Here is a 17,177-nt window from a genome sequence, read left to right on the forward strand (position 1 = left end):
AGCAAGCACAACATATCTAAAAACTGGGTTCTGGACAAACGCAACATCATTTAATAAAGAAAAAGCCCTCATAACCTACATCTGAGACAGAGCCAGGCAGGGTTTGTGTTTCAGCACTGGTGTCTGCTTTTGTGGATCAGGAGAAAGGGCACGCTGACACGGGCAGAGGAATCAAATGTGTTCAGACAGAGCGAGGGGAAAAAAGATTATTTATAATCACACTATCTGGTGTTAGGTGAGGATGGGTTCCTCTCGAGGTTTTGTCTTCATATTGTTGCTATTCATTATAGCCTCCTGGTGGTCCAGCGGTAGGATGCTGCAACCAGGGTTCGACTCCTGTACAGGACGCTAACCCAGCCACTGAAGAGTTAACTCTCTGTGCTGGGCACAAGCCAGGGTTAAATGGGAGGTTGGGTCAGGAAGGGCATCCGGCTTAAAACCTGTGCCAAATCGAAACATGTGGACCAAATAATCGACTGTGGCGACCCCAAAAACAGGGAGCAGCTGAAAGAACAACAACAACATTGTCTCTACTCATTGATCCCAATTTTAAAATATCCTGAATTCATATATTGCTGCTTTAAATAACATTGAAAGAGAACATGAGGAGGGCAAATCACTCTAGTGTATGCCACAGCCTTTAATCTGATTGGTCAGCAAACGTCTACTGGTAGTAGTTCATATCAGATCAATGTTTAATATATAATTTGATCAGCATCCATTTCTTTTCTTTTTCACCCACTAGCCACTGATTTGCAGAAACCGACACTGAAATACAATGAAACCTGTTACTGAAAGTGTGAGTGGAAAGTGTCCTGATCCTCTGTGATCAGTATTCAGCAGCAGAGTTGAGGAAGAGGAGACTCAGCGTAATCCTTCAGGGAGACGGTGATCTTTAAAGCCGTGTTCTTGTCTCAGGTTGCTGGAGAGACTCAGTCACTGGGTTTGTTCCGTTATCAAATACAGCACTCATGAAGACTTTAATGATTCCTGAGCTGATTTATAGAGAACACTGACGGCCTGAATGTGAATTTTTATTCATTATCCAGTCATATTACTCTTTTCCAAGATTTTGTTTTACTTCTATCTGTTTACTTCTCAAGCTTTTGTTCCTCATTTGCATTGATGGATCGTTTGCAGGTTGTATTTGAAGGTGCTTGTGATTGATTTGTTAAATAAAAGCCATTTGTATTCATAAGCGCTTCTTATTTCATCCCTGACCTCACTGTGTGGGATTGAAGCAGTTTTATTTCTCACATTGATTCTATTTGGCATACTGTATATTATAATATTCTACATCTACTTATACCATTGCTCAAGCTGGGGGTTGCTTACAGTATTTCTATAATGATTCTAACAATAGAAAAGCAATTACACAAATCCTGATCTCCACTATAGGTCCATCACACCTGTATCTGCTTGGTAAACATCTCATTCCAGCTGTTATAATAAGCTCCACTCTTCTCTTCTGAGAAGTTTTTCCACTAGATGTTGAAGAATACTCTGGAGATTCGTGTAGATTTGTGTTAAATTCATTCAGCTACAAGAGCATCGGTGAGATCAGACTCTGATGTTTAGGATGTTGACGAGACTCCAGTTCCAGTTCATTGCAGAAGGTGTTCAGTGGGGTTGAGTCAGAGTCAGGGCTCTGTGCAGGACACTCCAGATCTTCCTCAACCTTCACCTCCACACCATGTCTTCATGGAGCTCAGTGGATTTGTGTAACAGGGTCAAAAACCAGATCTGGTCACACAGTGAGGAAGTTCCGGTAAGAGGTCATTTAGAAAGGGAATAACTGCAGTGAGTGAGTGAGTGAGTGAGACAGTGAGTGAGTGAGACAGTGAGTGAGTCAGTGAGTGAGTCAGTGAGTGAGTCAGTGAGTGAGTGAGACAGTGAGTGAGTCAGTGAGTGAGTCAGTGAGTGAGTGAGACAGTGAGTGAGTCAGTGAGTGAGACAGTGAGTGAGTGAGTGTGTGAGTGAGTGAGAGAGTGAGTGTGTGAGTGAGTGTGTGAGTGTGTGAGTGAGTGAGTGAGTGAGTGAGTGAGTGTGTGAGTGTGTGAGTGAGTGTGTGAGTGAGTGAGTGAGTGTGTGAGTGTGTGAGTGAGTGTGTGAGTGAGTGAGTGAGTGAGACAGCGAGTGAGTGAGACATTCAGTGTGTGAGTGAGTGAGAGAGTGTGTGAGTGAGTGAGACAGTGAGACAGCGAGTGAGTGAGACATTGAGTGTGTGAGTGAGTGAGAGAGTGTGTGAGTGGGTGAGTGAGTGAGACAGTGAGTGTGTAAGTGAGTGAGAGTGTGAGTGAGAGTGTGTGTGTAAGTGAGTGAGTGTGTGAGTGAGTGAGAGTGTGTGTGTAAGTGAGTGTGTGAGTGACGGTGGTGAGGTGAGGTGAGTGGGTGGAGGTGAGTGGTGGTGTGTGAGTGTGTAAGTGAGTGAGAGTGTGAGTGAGAGTGTGTGTGTAAGTGAGTGAGTGTGTGAGTGAGTGAGAGTGTGTGTGTAAGTGAGTGTGTGAGTGAGTGAGTGAGTGAGTGAGTGAGTGAGTGAGTGAGTGAGTGAGTGAGTGAGTGAGTGAGTGAGTGAGTGAGTGAGTGAGTGAGACAGTGAGTGAGTGAGTGAGTGAGTGTGTGAGTGAGTGAGTGAGTGAGTGAGTGAGTGAGTGAGTGAGTGAGTGAGACAGTGAGTCAGTGAGTGAGTGAGTGAGTGAGTGAGTGAGACAGTGAGTGAGTGAGTGAGTGAGTGAGAGTGAGTGAGTGAGTGAGACAGTGATTGAGTGAGTGAGTGAGTGAGTGAGTGAGAGTGAGTGAGTGAGACAGTGAGTGAGTTAGTGAGTGAGTGAGTGAGTGAGTGAGTGAGTGAGTGAGTGAGACAGTGAGTCAGTGAGTGAGTGAGTGAGTGAGTGAGTGAGACAGTGAGTGAGTGAGTGAGACAGTGAGTGAGTGAGTGAGTGAGACAGTGAGTGAGTGAGTGAGTGAGTGAGTGCAGTGAGTGAGTGCAGTGAGTGAGTGCAGTGAGTGAGTGCAGTGAGTGAGTGCAGTGTGTGAGTGCAGTGTGTGAGTGCAGTGAGTGAGTGCAGTGAGTGAGTGCAGTGAGTGTGTGCAGTGAGTGAGAGAGAGAGTGTGTGAGTGAGTGAGTGAGTGAGAGAGAGAGTGTGTGAGTGAGTGTGTGAGTGAGAGAGTGAGTGAGTGAGAGAGATTGAGTGAGAGAGAGAGTGTGTGAGTGAGTGAGACAGTGAGACAGCGAGTGAGTGAGACATTGAGTGTGTGAGTGAGTGAGAGTGAGTGAGACAGTGAGTGAGTTAGTGAGTGAGTCAGTGAGTGAGACAGTGAGTGAGTGAGTGAGACAGTGAGTGAGTGAGTGAGTGAGTGAGTGAGACAGTGAGTGAGTGAGTGAGACAGTGAGTGAGACAGTGAGTGAGTGAGTGAGTGAGTGAGACAGTGAGTGAGTGAGTGAGACAGTGAGACAGCGAGTGAGTGAGACATTGAGTGTGTGAGTGAGTGAGAGAGTGATTGAGTGAGTGAGTGAGTGAGAGTGAGTGAGACAGTGAGTGAGTTAGTGAGTTAGTGAGTGAGACAGTGAGTGAGTGAGTGAGACAGTGAGTGAGTGAGTCAGTGAGTGAGACAGTGAGTGAGTGAGTGAGTGAGTGAGTGAGTGAGTGAGTGACTGACTGACTGAGTGAGTGAGTGAGTGGGTGAGAGAGTGAGTGAGTGAGACAGTGAGTGGGTGAGTGAGTGAGACAGTGAGTGAGACAATAAGTGAGTGAGACAGTGAGTGAGTGAGTGAGTGAGACAGTGAGTGAGTGAGTGAGTGAGAGAGACAGTGATTGAGTGATTGAGTGAGTGAGACAGTGACTGAGTGAGGGAGTGAGTGAGTGAGACAGTGAGTGAGTGAGTGAGTGAGTGAGTGAGTGAGTGAGTGAGTGAGTGAGACAGTGAGTGAGTGAGTGAGTGAGTGAGTGAGTGAGTGAGTGAGTGAGACAGTGAGTGAGTGAGTGAGTGAGTGAGTGAGTGAGACAGTGAGTGAGTGAGTGAGACAGTGAGTGAGTGAGTGAGTGAGTGAGTGAGTGAGTGAGTGAGTGAGTGAGTGAGTGAGACAGTGAGTGAGTGAGTGAGTGAGTGAGTGAGTGAGTGAGTGAGTGAGTGAGTGAGTGAGTGAGTGAGTGAGTGAGTGAGTGAGTGAGTGAGTGAGTGAGTGAGTGAGTGAGTGAGTGAGTGAGTGAGTGAGTGAGTGAGTGAGTGAGTGAGTGAGTGAGTGAGTGAGTGAGTGAGTGAGTGAGTGAGTGAGACAGTGAGTGAGTGAGTGAGTGAGTGAGACAGTGAGTGAGTGAGTGAGTGAGTGAGTGAGTGAGAGTGAGTGAGTGAGTGAGACAGTGAGTGAGTGAGTGAGTGAGTGAGTGAGTGAGTGAGACAGTGAGTGAGTGAGTGAGTGAGTGAGTGAGTGAGTGAGTGAGTGAGTGAGTGAGTGAGTGAGTGAGTGAGTGAGTGAGTGAGTGAGTGAGTGAGTGAGTGAGTGAGTGAAAGTGAGTGAGTGAGTGAGTGAAAGTGAGTGAGTGAGTGAAAGTGAGTGAGTGAGTGAGTGAGTGAGAAAAAGAGTGAGTGAGTGAGTGAGTGAGTGAGAAAAAGAGTGAGTGAGTGAGTGAGTGAGTGAGTGAGTGAGACAGTGAGTGAGTGAGTGAGTGAGTCAGTGAGTCAGTGAGTGAGTGAGACAGTGAGTGAGTGAGTGAGTGAGTGAGTGAGACAGTGAGTGAGTGAGTGAGTGAGTGAGTGAGTGAGACAGTGAGTGAGACAGTGAGTGAGTGAGTGAGTGTGTGAGTGAGTGAGTGTGTGTGTGAGTGAGTGAGACAGTGAGACAGTGAGTGAGACAGTGAGACAGTGAGTGAGACAGTGAGACAGTGAGTGAGACAGTGAGACAGTGAGTGAGACAGTGAGTGAGTGAGAGTGAGTGAGTGAGTGAGACAGTGAGTGAGTGAGTGAGACAGTGAGTCAGTGAGTGAGTGAGTGAGTGAGTGAGTGAGTGAGACAGTGAGTGAGTGAGTGAGTGAGACAGTGAGTGAGTGAGACAGTGAGACAGTGAGTGAGACAGTGAGTGAGTGAGTGAGACAGTGAGTGAGTGAGTGAGTGAGTGAGACAGTGAGTGAGTGAGTGAGTGAGTGAGTGAGACAGTGAGTGAGAAATTGAGTGACTGAGTGAGTGAGTGAGACAGTGAGTGAGTGAGTGAGACAGTGAGTGAGTGAGTGAGTGAGACAGTGATTGAGTGAGTGAGTGACACAGTGAGTGAGTGAGTGAGACAGTGAGACAGTGAGTGAGTGAGTGAGTGAGACAGTGAGTGAGTGAGTGAGTGAGACAGTGAGTGAGTGAGTGAGTGAGTGTGTGTGAGTGAGTGAGTGAGTGAGACAGTGAGTGAGTGAGACAGTGAGTGAGTGAGTGAGACAGTGAGTGAGTGAGACAGTGAGTGAGACAGTGATTGAGTGAGTGAGTGAGTGAGTGAGAGTGAGTGAGTGAGTGAGTGAGTGAGTGAGACAGTGAGACAGTGAGTGAGACAGTGAGTGAGTGAGAGTGAGTGAGTGAGACAGTGAGTGAGTGAGTGAGACAGTGAGTCAGTGAGTGAGTGAGTGAGTGAGTGAGACAGTGAGTGAGTGAGTGAGTGAGTGAGACAGTGAGTGAGTGAGACAGTGAGACAGTGAGTGAGACAGTGAGTGAGTGAGTGAGTGAGACAGTGAGTGAGTGAGTGAGTGAGTGAGACAGTGAGTGAGTGAGTGAGTGAGTGAGTGAGACAGTGAGTGAGAAATTGAGTGACTGAGTGAGTGAGTGAGACAGTGAGTGAGTGAGTGAGTGAGACAGTGAGTGAGTGAGTGAGTGAGTGAGACAGTGAGTGAGTGAGTGAGTGAGTGAGACAGTGAGTGAGTGAGTGAGACAATGAGACAGTGAGTGAGACAGTGAGTGAGTGAGTGAGTGAGACAGTGAGTGAGTGAGTGAGTGAGACAGTGAGTGAGTGAGTGAGTGAGTGAGACAGTGAGTGAGTGAGTGAGTGAGTGAGTGAGTGAGTGAGTGAGACAGTGAGTGAGTGAGACAGTGAGTGAGTGAGTGAGACAGTGAGACAGTGAGACAGTGAGTGAGACAGTGAGTGAGTGAGTGAGTGAGTGAGTGAGTGAGTGAGTGAGTGAGTGAGAGTGAGTGAGTGAGTGAGACAGTGAGTGAGACAGTGAGTGAGTGAGTGAGTGAGACAGTGAGTCAGTGAGTGAGTGAGTGAGTGAGTGAGTGAGACAGTGAGTGAGTGAGTGAGTGAGACAGTGAGTGAGTGAGTGAGTGAGTGAGAGTGAGTGAGTGAGTGAGACAGTGAGTGAGTGAGTGAGTGAGTGAGTGAGTGAGTGAGACAGTGAGTGAGTGAGTGAGTGAGACAGTGAGTGAGTGAGTGAGACAGTGAGTCAGTGAGTGAGTGAGTGAGTGAGACAGTGAGTGAGTGAGTGAGTGAGTGAGACAGTGAGTGAGTGAGTGAGTGAGTGAGTGAGTGAGTGAGTGAGTGAGACAGTGAGTGAGTGAGTGAGATAGTAATTGAGTGAGTGAGTGAGTGAGTGAGTGAGACAGTGAGTCAGTGAGTGAGACAGTAATTGAGTGAGTGAGTGAGTGAGTGAGTGAGTGAGTGAGAGTGAGTGAGTGAGTGAGACAGTGAGTGAGTGAGTGAGTCAGTGAGTGAGACAGTGAGTGAGTGAGTGAGACAGTGAGTGAGTGAGTGAGACAGTGAGTGAGTGAGTGAGTGAGTGAGTGAGACAGTGAGTGAGTGAGTGAGTGAGACAGTGAGTGAGACAGTGAGTGAGTGAGTGAGTGAGTGAGTGAGTGAGACAGTGAGTGAGTGAGTGAGTGAGTGAGACAGTGAGTGAGTGAGTGAGTGAGACAGTGAGTGAGTGAGTGAGTGAGACAGTGAGTGAGTGAGTGAGTGAGTGAGACAGTGAGTGAGTGAGTGAGTCAGTGAGTGAGTGAGACAGTGAGTGAGTGAGTGAGTGAGTGAGACAGTGAGTGAGTGAGTGAGTGAGACAGTGAGTGAGTGAGTGTGTGTGTGTGTGTGTGTTTGAGTGAGTGAGTGTGTGTGTGAGTGAGTGAGTGAGTGAGACAGTGAGTGAGTGAGTGAGTGAGACAGTGAGTGAGTGAGTGAGTGAGTGAGTGAGTGAGTGAGACAGTGAGACAGTGAGACAGTGAGACAGTGAGTGAGACAGTGATTGAGTGAGTGAGTGAGTGAGAGTGAGTGAGTGAGTGAGTGAGTGAGACAGTGAGTGAGTGAGTGAGTGAGTGAGTGAGTGAGTGAGTGAGACAGTGAGTGAGTGAGTGAGTGAGACAGTGAGTGAGTGAGACAGTGAGTGAGTGAGTGAGACAGTGAGTGAGTGAGTGAGTGAGTGAGTGAGACAGTGAGTGAGACAGTGAGTGAGTGAGTGAGTGAGTGAGACAGTGAGTGAGTGAGTGAGTGAGTGAGTGAGACAGTGAGTGAGTGAGTGAGTGAGTGAGTGAGTGAGACAGTGAGTGAGTGAGTGAGTGAGTGAGACAGTGAGTGAGTGAGTGAGTGAGACAGTGAGTGAGTGAGTGAGTGAGTGAGACAGTGAGTGAGTGAGTGAGTGAGTGAGTGAGTGAGTGAGACAGTGAGTGAGTGAGTGAGTGAGTGAGTGAGTGAGACAGTGAGACAGTGAGACAGTGAGTGAGTGAGTGAGTGAGTGAGTGAGACAGTGAGTGAGACAGTGAGACAGTGAGTGAGTGAGTGAGTGAGTGAGTGAGTGAGTGAGACAGTGAGTGAGTGAGTGAGTGAGTGAGTGAGTGAGTGAGACAGTGAGACAGTGAGTGAGTGAGTGAGTGAGTGAGTGAGTGAGTGAGTGAGACAGTGAGACAGTGAGTGAGTGAGTGAGTGAGTGAGTGAGTGAGACAGTGAGACAGTGAGTGAGTGAGTGAGTGAGTGAGTGAGACAGTGAGTGAGAGCTCCATTAGAAAACCTTATGGATTAATATTGATATATTTAAAAGAGTCAGGAGTATACTGTGTTCATGACTGTGTTCCACTTTCTATATTCTACACTCTATATTGTACATTCTAAATTCCATTTTCTAGTCTACACTCTATATTCTATACTCTATATTCCAATTTCTAGTCTACACTCTATATTCTACATTCTATATTCCACTTTCTAGTCTACACTCTATATTCTACATTCTATATTCCACCTTCTAGCCTACACTCTATATCTACATTCTATATTCCACTTTCTAGTCTACACTCTATATTCTACATTCTATATTCCACTTTCTAGTCTACACTCTATATTCTACATTCTATATTCCACCTTCTAGCCTACACTCTATATCTACATTCTATATTCCACCTTCTAGTCTACACTCTATATTCTACATTCTATATTCCAATTTCTAGTGTACACTCTATATTCTACATTCTATTTTAGAGTCTATATGCTACCTTCTATTTTCTACATTCTATATTCCACATTCTATTCTACACTCTATTTTTCACATTCTACTTTCTACAGTCTATATTCTACATTCTATTTTCTACATGCTATATTTCACATTCTGATCTACATCCTCTTTTCTACATTCTCTATTCCACATTCTAATCTCTACATTCTATTCTGTACTCCATATTCCACATTCTATATTCTACATTCTATTCTACACTCTAAATTCCACATTCTGTTATCTACATTCTATATTTCACATTCTGATCTACATTCTATTCCACAATCTATTCTACACTTAATATTCTACATTCTATTCTACACTCTATATTTCACATTCTGGTCTACAGTCTATTCCACATTCTATTCTACACTAAATATTCTACATTCTATTCTACAGTCTATATGCTACCTGCTATTTTTTATATTCTATATTCTACATTCTATTCTGCACTCTATATTTACATTCTATATTCCACATTCTAATCTACATTCTGTTTTCTACATTTTCTATTCCACATTTTATATTCTACATTCTATTTTCTACATTCAAACCACAGTTTGGGGGGGAACCACATATAGGTTCTAACCATCACACTGTACTCTACACATACTGTACTTTATGTGCATTACCTTCCAGATTATGTTAATAATTTATAGTCTCTAGTTATATCTCCCACAATGCCACATTATGACTACGCACATTGTTTACAGCTCTCTATTCTACTAAGCATTTGTGTGCCCTGTCTGTGTAGGAGTGTAGAATTTGACTGCATACAGAAGCTTAAAGCAATCTTTATGCACAATAAACTCAACAAGCCAGAGGCGATAGTGGCGAGGGAAAAACTCCCAGCCGATATAATGAAGAAATCTTGAGACTCTGAAGGGAACCCATAAAGTGCTAGACCTAAAGACAGCCATTATTATCACAGGGTCTGGTGTGAATGCCAAAAATGAAACGTTATATCAATGTCTTTTTATCTTTAAAGACAGAACACCAGCTGCACAGGGAAATGCCCTTCCCATGTGGGATAAATATTATTTCATGCTGAAAGACCAAACGTCACCTCAATTGTAGATCTATAAAGCCCATGTCATTTTCACACTCTTGAACATCCTTCAATTCAATAAAAATCTTAGAAATTTACCCCACCCGAGCATTGACTGCCAAAAACAAGGGTGGTTATGGCACTGAACATAACTGTTGCTAATTTATTATATCCACTTCCTGCCACTCCCTGTGCTCTCTTCCTGTCTCTGGGAAATTAACAAAAGAAAGCGCAATAGTAATAAAAATATTGATGTACTACTAACGATTTAAAGTCGTGTCGTTAAGTACTCTACTGTTGGCAGAATTAGTGTAGGAAAAAATACACTTTGCCCCAAATAGTGTAAATTTAGTAGAGTAAACTCACAGAGTCTCAGGAAATTCAGTTGGATTTATTGCTCTTCTCTTTCTCCAGTAAGCACTTCCTCTTCTCCTGAGATGCCCACAGAACCGAGAAACATCTGGAGGTCCAGGTCCCAGTGCCAGGAGAAACCGTTCATCAGAACCCCCTGACACCACCTCAACCGTTCTAGGATTAATCGAGAAATAGAACATAACCCTTTGGGAACTTGCTAAAGAGACTGCCAAAAGTCCCAAAGCAGGCTGGAAAGGAATGCTGAAGCGGCTTGTGAAATCCGGAAGTGCCATTTCTGGGACGAGCTCGCTGGCCTCTTAGCAAACGCAATTCACAGTTTAACAGAGGCAATTCACACACTCTTTAATAACGCGATAAGCTCGCAGACCATTTTCACAGTCCACGGATTAGTGTGCAATTTACGCCTGTGTCTGTCGCCCCGCTAATCTCTCTGTTCTCTCGGTTCAAGTTAATTTGCCAGAATGGTGTGTGTTAAGCGATGCTGTTCGCTGAAGTGAAATATTTACCTCAACTGTGCAGTGTGAGGACTGCTCTTTTTTTAAAAATCTAAAACCCTTCCTACTCTGTGAGTCAGCATAAACCTCAATCTGATCCTTTTTATGACAAAAACATCCCTCCTTCTCTTAAAAGAATAAGAATAATAATAATAATAATAATAATAATAATAATAATAATAATAATAATAAAGCAATCAAATGGATAGAAAATGAAAGAATATGATCATTATAATGCTAATAATGTTATATAGATCGTGGAACATGAGGCCTCATGTTGTGGAAGACAGTCACGTATTTGGCTGCAATATTGCAGCATTCCTCCTCCTTCTCTCTCTCTCTCTCTCTCTCTCTGTTGCATGCTGGGAGTTGACGGGTGAGAGTGAGAGAGAGAGAGAGAGAGAGAGAGAGAATTGTAATTTTCTTTTCACCCCGCTGGCTTCCACAAATAGTAATGTAATGATTTCAAATGTACTGCCCTTCATAGCAAATAAGGACACTCAGCCCGAGTTTCCATGCTCCAGACAGTTAGCAAGCTGCATTAAAACGGTGCTGTTATATCGTAAACACCCGGAGCCAAAGCACGTCATGTTGTTCAGGGGTTGCATGCTGATGTTTTTGAAAGAGTCCTCATTACAGATCTTCTTCAAAATCACAGGCACTAGGAACATGGAATGCTTTGATTGCAGGGACATCAGGCACAAAAGACTCACCAGCCCACACAAAGCACAGGCTAGTGCTGAGGAAGCAGGGCCAAGCTGTGAAGGTGTGAGGGAGGCTCAGACAGCAGTAGGAGAGAGCACTGGGCAGCCCAGGGTCAGAGAAGGGGGTGTGGCTTCTGTGCTGCCTGCAGCTGCTGCTGCTGCTGCTGAGAACAGTGCTGAGACTAGTGCTATGGAGGAGAAAGCATTGATCTCGAACCTGGGCATGAAGAAGAGTCCCAAGCTCCAAAACAGGTGGACAGAGTAGTTGAGGAAGGTGATGAAGTGAGAACACAGAGTGGTGATATGGTACAGAGAAATGGAGGATGAGCTATATGGGTGGACAGCAAGGATGCAGTAACAAAGAGTGATGGTGTAGAAACAGGAAATATTGGGTTGGTGGCAGGAAATACTGTTGTAGTGAGACCTGACAATAGGATGGATAACAATTGTGTGATAGGCAAGATTCTGCAGAACAATGTTGGAGATAAGGAGAGTAGCAAAATGTTTGGAGTGGACAATAGAATTGCCATGAAGGAAACTGGTATGGACAGTGGAACTGCTATGGAGTCAGCAGATCTGGACATGGAGGATGAGGAATTTACTACACAGGTCACTGAAGCTAGTGAGTGTCATGATATAGAGACAGAGGATAATACTGCTGCTGCAAAGAAAAAGAATACCACAACTACCTCAAGGTACAGCTACAGTAGTACAGCAGATACCCACAGGGCAGGCAGTAGGCATTGATGGACTCCCAGTAAAATGGTCCTGGTAAATATTGGAAGCAGACTTAGGTGAGGTTTTTAACTGGTCTACAAACAATGGGAAATAATGGGAAAAAAATGAAGATCTGTGGCTCTTTTATGCACGGACTATAAAATACCTTCAAAATGTCTTTCAAACAGACTGAAGCAACACACAGGCACACTCACACAAGTAGACCAGACTTACTGTGTGCCTGGACGCATAATAATGGACAATGTGTTTCTTGTACGATATGAAGGAACTGTGCAAGATCAATTCTTATGATCTGGCTTTTTTATCTTTAGATCAAGAAAAAGCCTCTGAGTGGACCATACACTCAATGCCTTTGGCATAGGTGCATGTTTTTTATCATGGGTTAAGCTTTTATATTCAGATGCCTCCATTATGTTTAAGGTTGCGGGAAGTCATTACTGTCCTTTTTAAAATGCAGAGAAGGATTAGGCAAGGATGTCCACTGGCAGGGCAGTTGTACAGTCTGACTATAGAACCTCTTTTATATCAATTAAGAAAAAACATGCAGGAATTTTTCAAATGTGGACTACAGGGGAAATTAGTTTTATCAGCTTATGCAGATGATGTAATGGTCTTCATTACCAAGCAGGAGGACATTAAAGCTCTCACTTGCAGTTTGGCAGTTTTTCTGCACAAGTGAACTGGAGGAAATGTGCAAGTTTTATTGCAGGACAGTTGCAAGGGACAGAAATTCCCAAACTTATAGTGGAGAAAAACTTGCATTAAATGGCATTACTACCTTGGTATCTAACTAGGAGAAAAAGAGTACCTTCAAAAAACTGGGAGGTATTGGTGGAGAAGGTAGATGCAGTAATCTAAGTAGTCTTGCCCCAGCTTTACTACTGGGGAATGCTACTGGTTGTCAATAATTTGATTGCCTCCATGCTGTGGGACAAACTCACAGCCCTCGAGCCACCAGAGACACTAATTGAAGAGGTTCATTGGAGGATAGTGGACTTCTGGAATGAACAACACTGGACATGAGCCTACTGATACAAGAGGGAGGTCAGGGCCTGATCGACCTGTCCAGCTGATTAAAAGTATGCAGACAGCATAGAGACTACTCTACAGTGAAGGACTAGCATGGACGAACAGAGCCAGTCTATTCCTGCAAAGGGTGGAGTGCTTGAGATTTGACAAGTACTTGTTTGTACTGAATTAAAATGAGATTGATATATCAAGAACAACTTTTTTTACCAAAATTTTTTTAAAGCATGCGTCTCTCTTTTAAGGACAAACACAACAGGCAACCTACCATGCTACTGTGTGAATCAGGACCTCCTATAACCCAGCTGAGCCCAATTTCAAGGGGAGCTTGCCAACACCTTCACAAAGCTAGAATTACAAAGATGTAGACAATTCCCCTCCTTCTCCATTGCTGCAGCAGCTGATTAACCAGAAGAGGATGGAAAACTATTGTTCTTCAAGACTTCAAGAAAATGCTACCTGAAAAGGTGCCGTATGCAGTCAGTGTGAAGGGTTAACCATCAGAACTCTCTGGCTGGTGTGTAGTAGTTGAGGTTGTCAGATCTGCTGGCTCCAGGCTCACATTTACATTTCTAGCATTGACAGATGCCCTTATCCAGAGTGACTTACAATTTATCTCATTTTATCCAACTGAGCAATTAAGGGTCAAGGGCCTTGCTGAGGGGCCCAGAAGTGGCAACCTCACAACCTTTGATTTAGTAGTCTAACGCCTTAACCACTAAGCTACCACATCCCAAATTCTTGCCCCTGATGCAGCTGGTGGTCCCTGTACAAGTCCCCTGTGGAGAATTGTACAGCTGATAGCTACAGCATGCTTATTCTGTGGAAGGGAGGAAAGAATTGACCACCTTTTCTTAAGATGTGACAGGCTAGGGCAAATATTTAACACTGAGTGACTGGATAGGATGTTTTGGCTAAATCTTGACAGAAAGCCTTTACATCCTTGGCCTGAGATAATCAGCTGTGCAACTTTTAATAGAAAAGGCCAAGCTAGCTGGATAACACTCAAAAACAAAATGAAAATCAGTGGAATACTGAACCCAGAGCTTGTGCTGAAATGACACTTAGACTGCAGGACGTCTGCAAAGGATGGGGACAGAGCGAGGTTTTATGCCGTGTTGACAATGATTTATTAACCATAACCTTTTAGCAGATGCATTCGTTCTTAAGTAGAAAGGTTGCATAGGTGATATTTAAGGCTCTCAATGGCCTATTGGTATTATTTTACATGACTCCTTAAACCGAATCATGATTGTGTTTTAACAATTACATGTTTGTACATTGGTCTATCTCTTTTACTTTAGGAGCTTTATTTCTCTGTCTATTAATCTACTCCTGTTAAAATGTTTACAATATTACTTACTTGATTCTAGAAAGGCAGGCATGTAGACACAGTTAATAATAAAAGGCGGTTAAAAGTCAAGTCTCTCTCTGTCACCCCATCTGATCTTTATGTTATGAACTCTTTATCTTCTCTGAAGAGTCCTCCTCCTCTTCCTCTTCCTCCTCCTCCTCTGTCTATTACATTTATGTCTCCAAGATTAAAAAAAGATTACGATCCTGCGCCTATTAAAATCCTAAATCTGAAATGACTCACGTTTCCGTCATGGACCAGAGCTATTGGCAAACACAAAAAGTATGTCTGGTTTGAAAAAATAAACAGATATAAATCTTTTTAAGAGGCGCACAATTCTCCCGGGTTGATAGATGACATGTTATGTAATCATATAGTTAAGGGCAGTTTGACATCTGTCAGAAAACACACACACACACACAGACACACACTTATGTAGAGCTGGTTGCTTGGTTGGTGGATTGGATTCTGTACATCGCCTCTAGGTGTAAATGAGGTGCTGATATTTCTTTCTTTAAGAAACGTATTGTAGGAAACCATATTTTGAGGTCACTCTACTGTAAAATCTACTGTAACATACATTCCTCTTTGAATAATCATTTACATATCCAAGCTCTCACCACCAAATGGTGAGCAAGCAGATGGCTATCAGGAACTGTGAACCAGCTCACTGTTGGGGTCTACTCCGAGGATTTCAATACTTTGTTTGAGAGTATCTAGGCTTTTGTATTGTCACACCTTCAAGGCCTGCCCACTCAAGGCCTTTAAAACTGGAAAGTATTTGCGTTTTCATGGGACCCGATGACTACAATACCACCGCAGTGTGTTCTGACCTCCAATAAAATATTCCAGCTGAACACTACTTCTGAGTCCCCTGCTTCGGTGACTTCACAACAGTATGGAATGGTAAAGACAGAGTCTTCACAACATGCATGTTTCAGAATTGCCTTCAAATGTAATCCATAAAAAGCTCAAAATCACTCACTTAACCCCCTATTAAATATTTAGGAACATTCTACAGGTCACATGGTTCACAGGAAGTAGCACCATCCACATTTTCTGAAGATTTTGGGAAGATAAAAAAGTAAGTTCTCTTATCCTTGTGTAACATGGAGTTGGAGGACGACAGTGAGGGATCCATATGTGGAGTTTATTAAGAGAAAACACAGGCAAATGACCAGCAGGGTCAAAATCAGCAAAACAGGCAAATAGTCCAATAATCCAAACAAAGCAATCCATGGAGCAAAGATACCAAAATCCAAAATCGTAATCCAAACAAACAATAAGTACAAGGCCAAACACGTGAGAGAACAATGACAATGAAAAGAAAACCACTCAGTAAGAAGCAAAACTAACACACTGTCTAATGGAATGAGCAAGGCTTAAATATCCTGAAGCCAGGAAGTAACCCTGAAGTGAGTGGCATGACCCTCATTACTCTGTCCGGTCTGGAGGAGGGAATTGCAGGTAGCGTTGTTACATCATGCTATCTCAACAAAAAAAAGCATTTCTATTACATCATTACAACATCCTTAAGGATCTGATAATGCTTATATATATAATATTTTTTATTTTTTAAATAATATAATATTAAATATTAATAACATTTATTTTAATTTAACCTCCTAAGACCCAAGCTTTGGTTTGGCTTGCATTTTATATTTCTTCTAGCTATTTGGAGGAACCAATAAATATAATAACCAGATACTTTTGAACATGAAGCCACTTCGTTTGTGTACAACAGGTTCCAGTTACAAAGAATTAAGCATTATGGTGCGCACAACCAAAAATGTGATGTCCACATATGTGGACGCCAGGTTGTAGGAGGTTAAAAATATTATTTTAAAATTATTTATTTATATGGCAGCTTTTAAATCAAATGACTGAAAGTCAAAACAAATTAGAAAACAAATTAAATATGACAAAGTAAAACATCTATTGATTGGTAATTGTAAAAATAAGATTAAAAGGGGAAAAAAACATTAGTTATTAAGAAAACTGTCCATAAATCATCGAATGCTTTAAAAAGAGAAAAAAATAAGGTTCACCAGATCGTCTCTCATCTTTTTTTCCCCGTCCTGCACTAACCACGCAACAATCCCATCACGGTACCCTCTGGCCTTTTCCAACAGGAACAGGAGTCATGATGTATGAGGCAGACAAAGAGATTTGAACAGGATCGCCTGCTCCTGTCACAATCAATGTCATGGCAGATTATTGAGTGGTGTGTCCAGCATATGATTCCCATCAGGACAGAGAGAAAGAGAAGTCTGTTCTAGATGTGGCTCTGAGCCCTGTCTGGCTTTGACGTCTGTAGATAGATAGATAGATAGATAAATAGTAAGGCACGCACGGAGCTTCTGGAAAGGCTGCCACTTGCTGCGGTGCCAGAAGACTATATCAGGCTGTGAGCTACTAAGGGTTACTGGGTCCACACTTCAGTCTCACATCAGTTACATCCTGCTTTAATTGGTGTCTGTTACAGAACAACAAAATATGGGGGGAAAAATTGTATATCTTTTCCACTTGATGAAACAAAATCTTGTAGAAACCAAGTTCATGCCATAAAACCCCATAAAAATCATAAATCATATACATTTCACCTGCAATTATGTGAATAACGTATGATCACACATTAAAGAGCATTTCATATATAATACGTAAATATTCTGTGATAAATCAAACCTCATGTCCTAAATATGAAAATAAAGGAATCATGTGTTTTAAATAAACAAGCAAATAAGTAAGTAAATAAATAAACAAGCAAGCAAATAAATAATAAACACATAAATAAATGAATAAATAAATAAACTAAAATAAATAAATACAAACATAATAATAACACCTGAAAATAAATGAGTCTTATGGAAAATAAACTATCTATGTATTAAAAAAATATCACATTTAAAAAAATAAATAAAGCATGTGTAACATAAATGATGTGAAAAGAATCGTGAGTGTATCCTTACATGAGAAAACAAATCTATTCTGTAAAAA

This window comes from Hemibagrus wyckioides, linkage group LG14 (genome assembly GCF_019097595.1).
Source record: "Hemibagrus wyckioides isolate EC202008001 linkage group LG14, SWU_Hwy_1.0, whole genome shotgun sequence".
Classification (NCBI taxonomy): Eukaryota; Metazoa; Chordata; class Actinopteri; order Siluriformes; family Bagridae; genus Hemibagrus; species Hemibagrus wyckioides.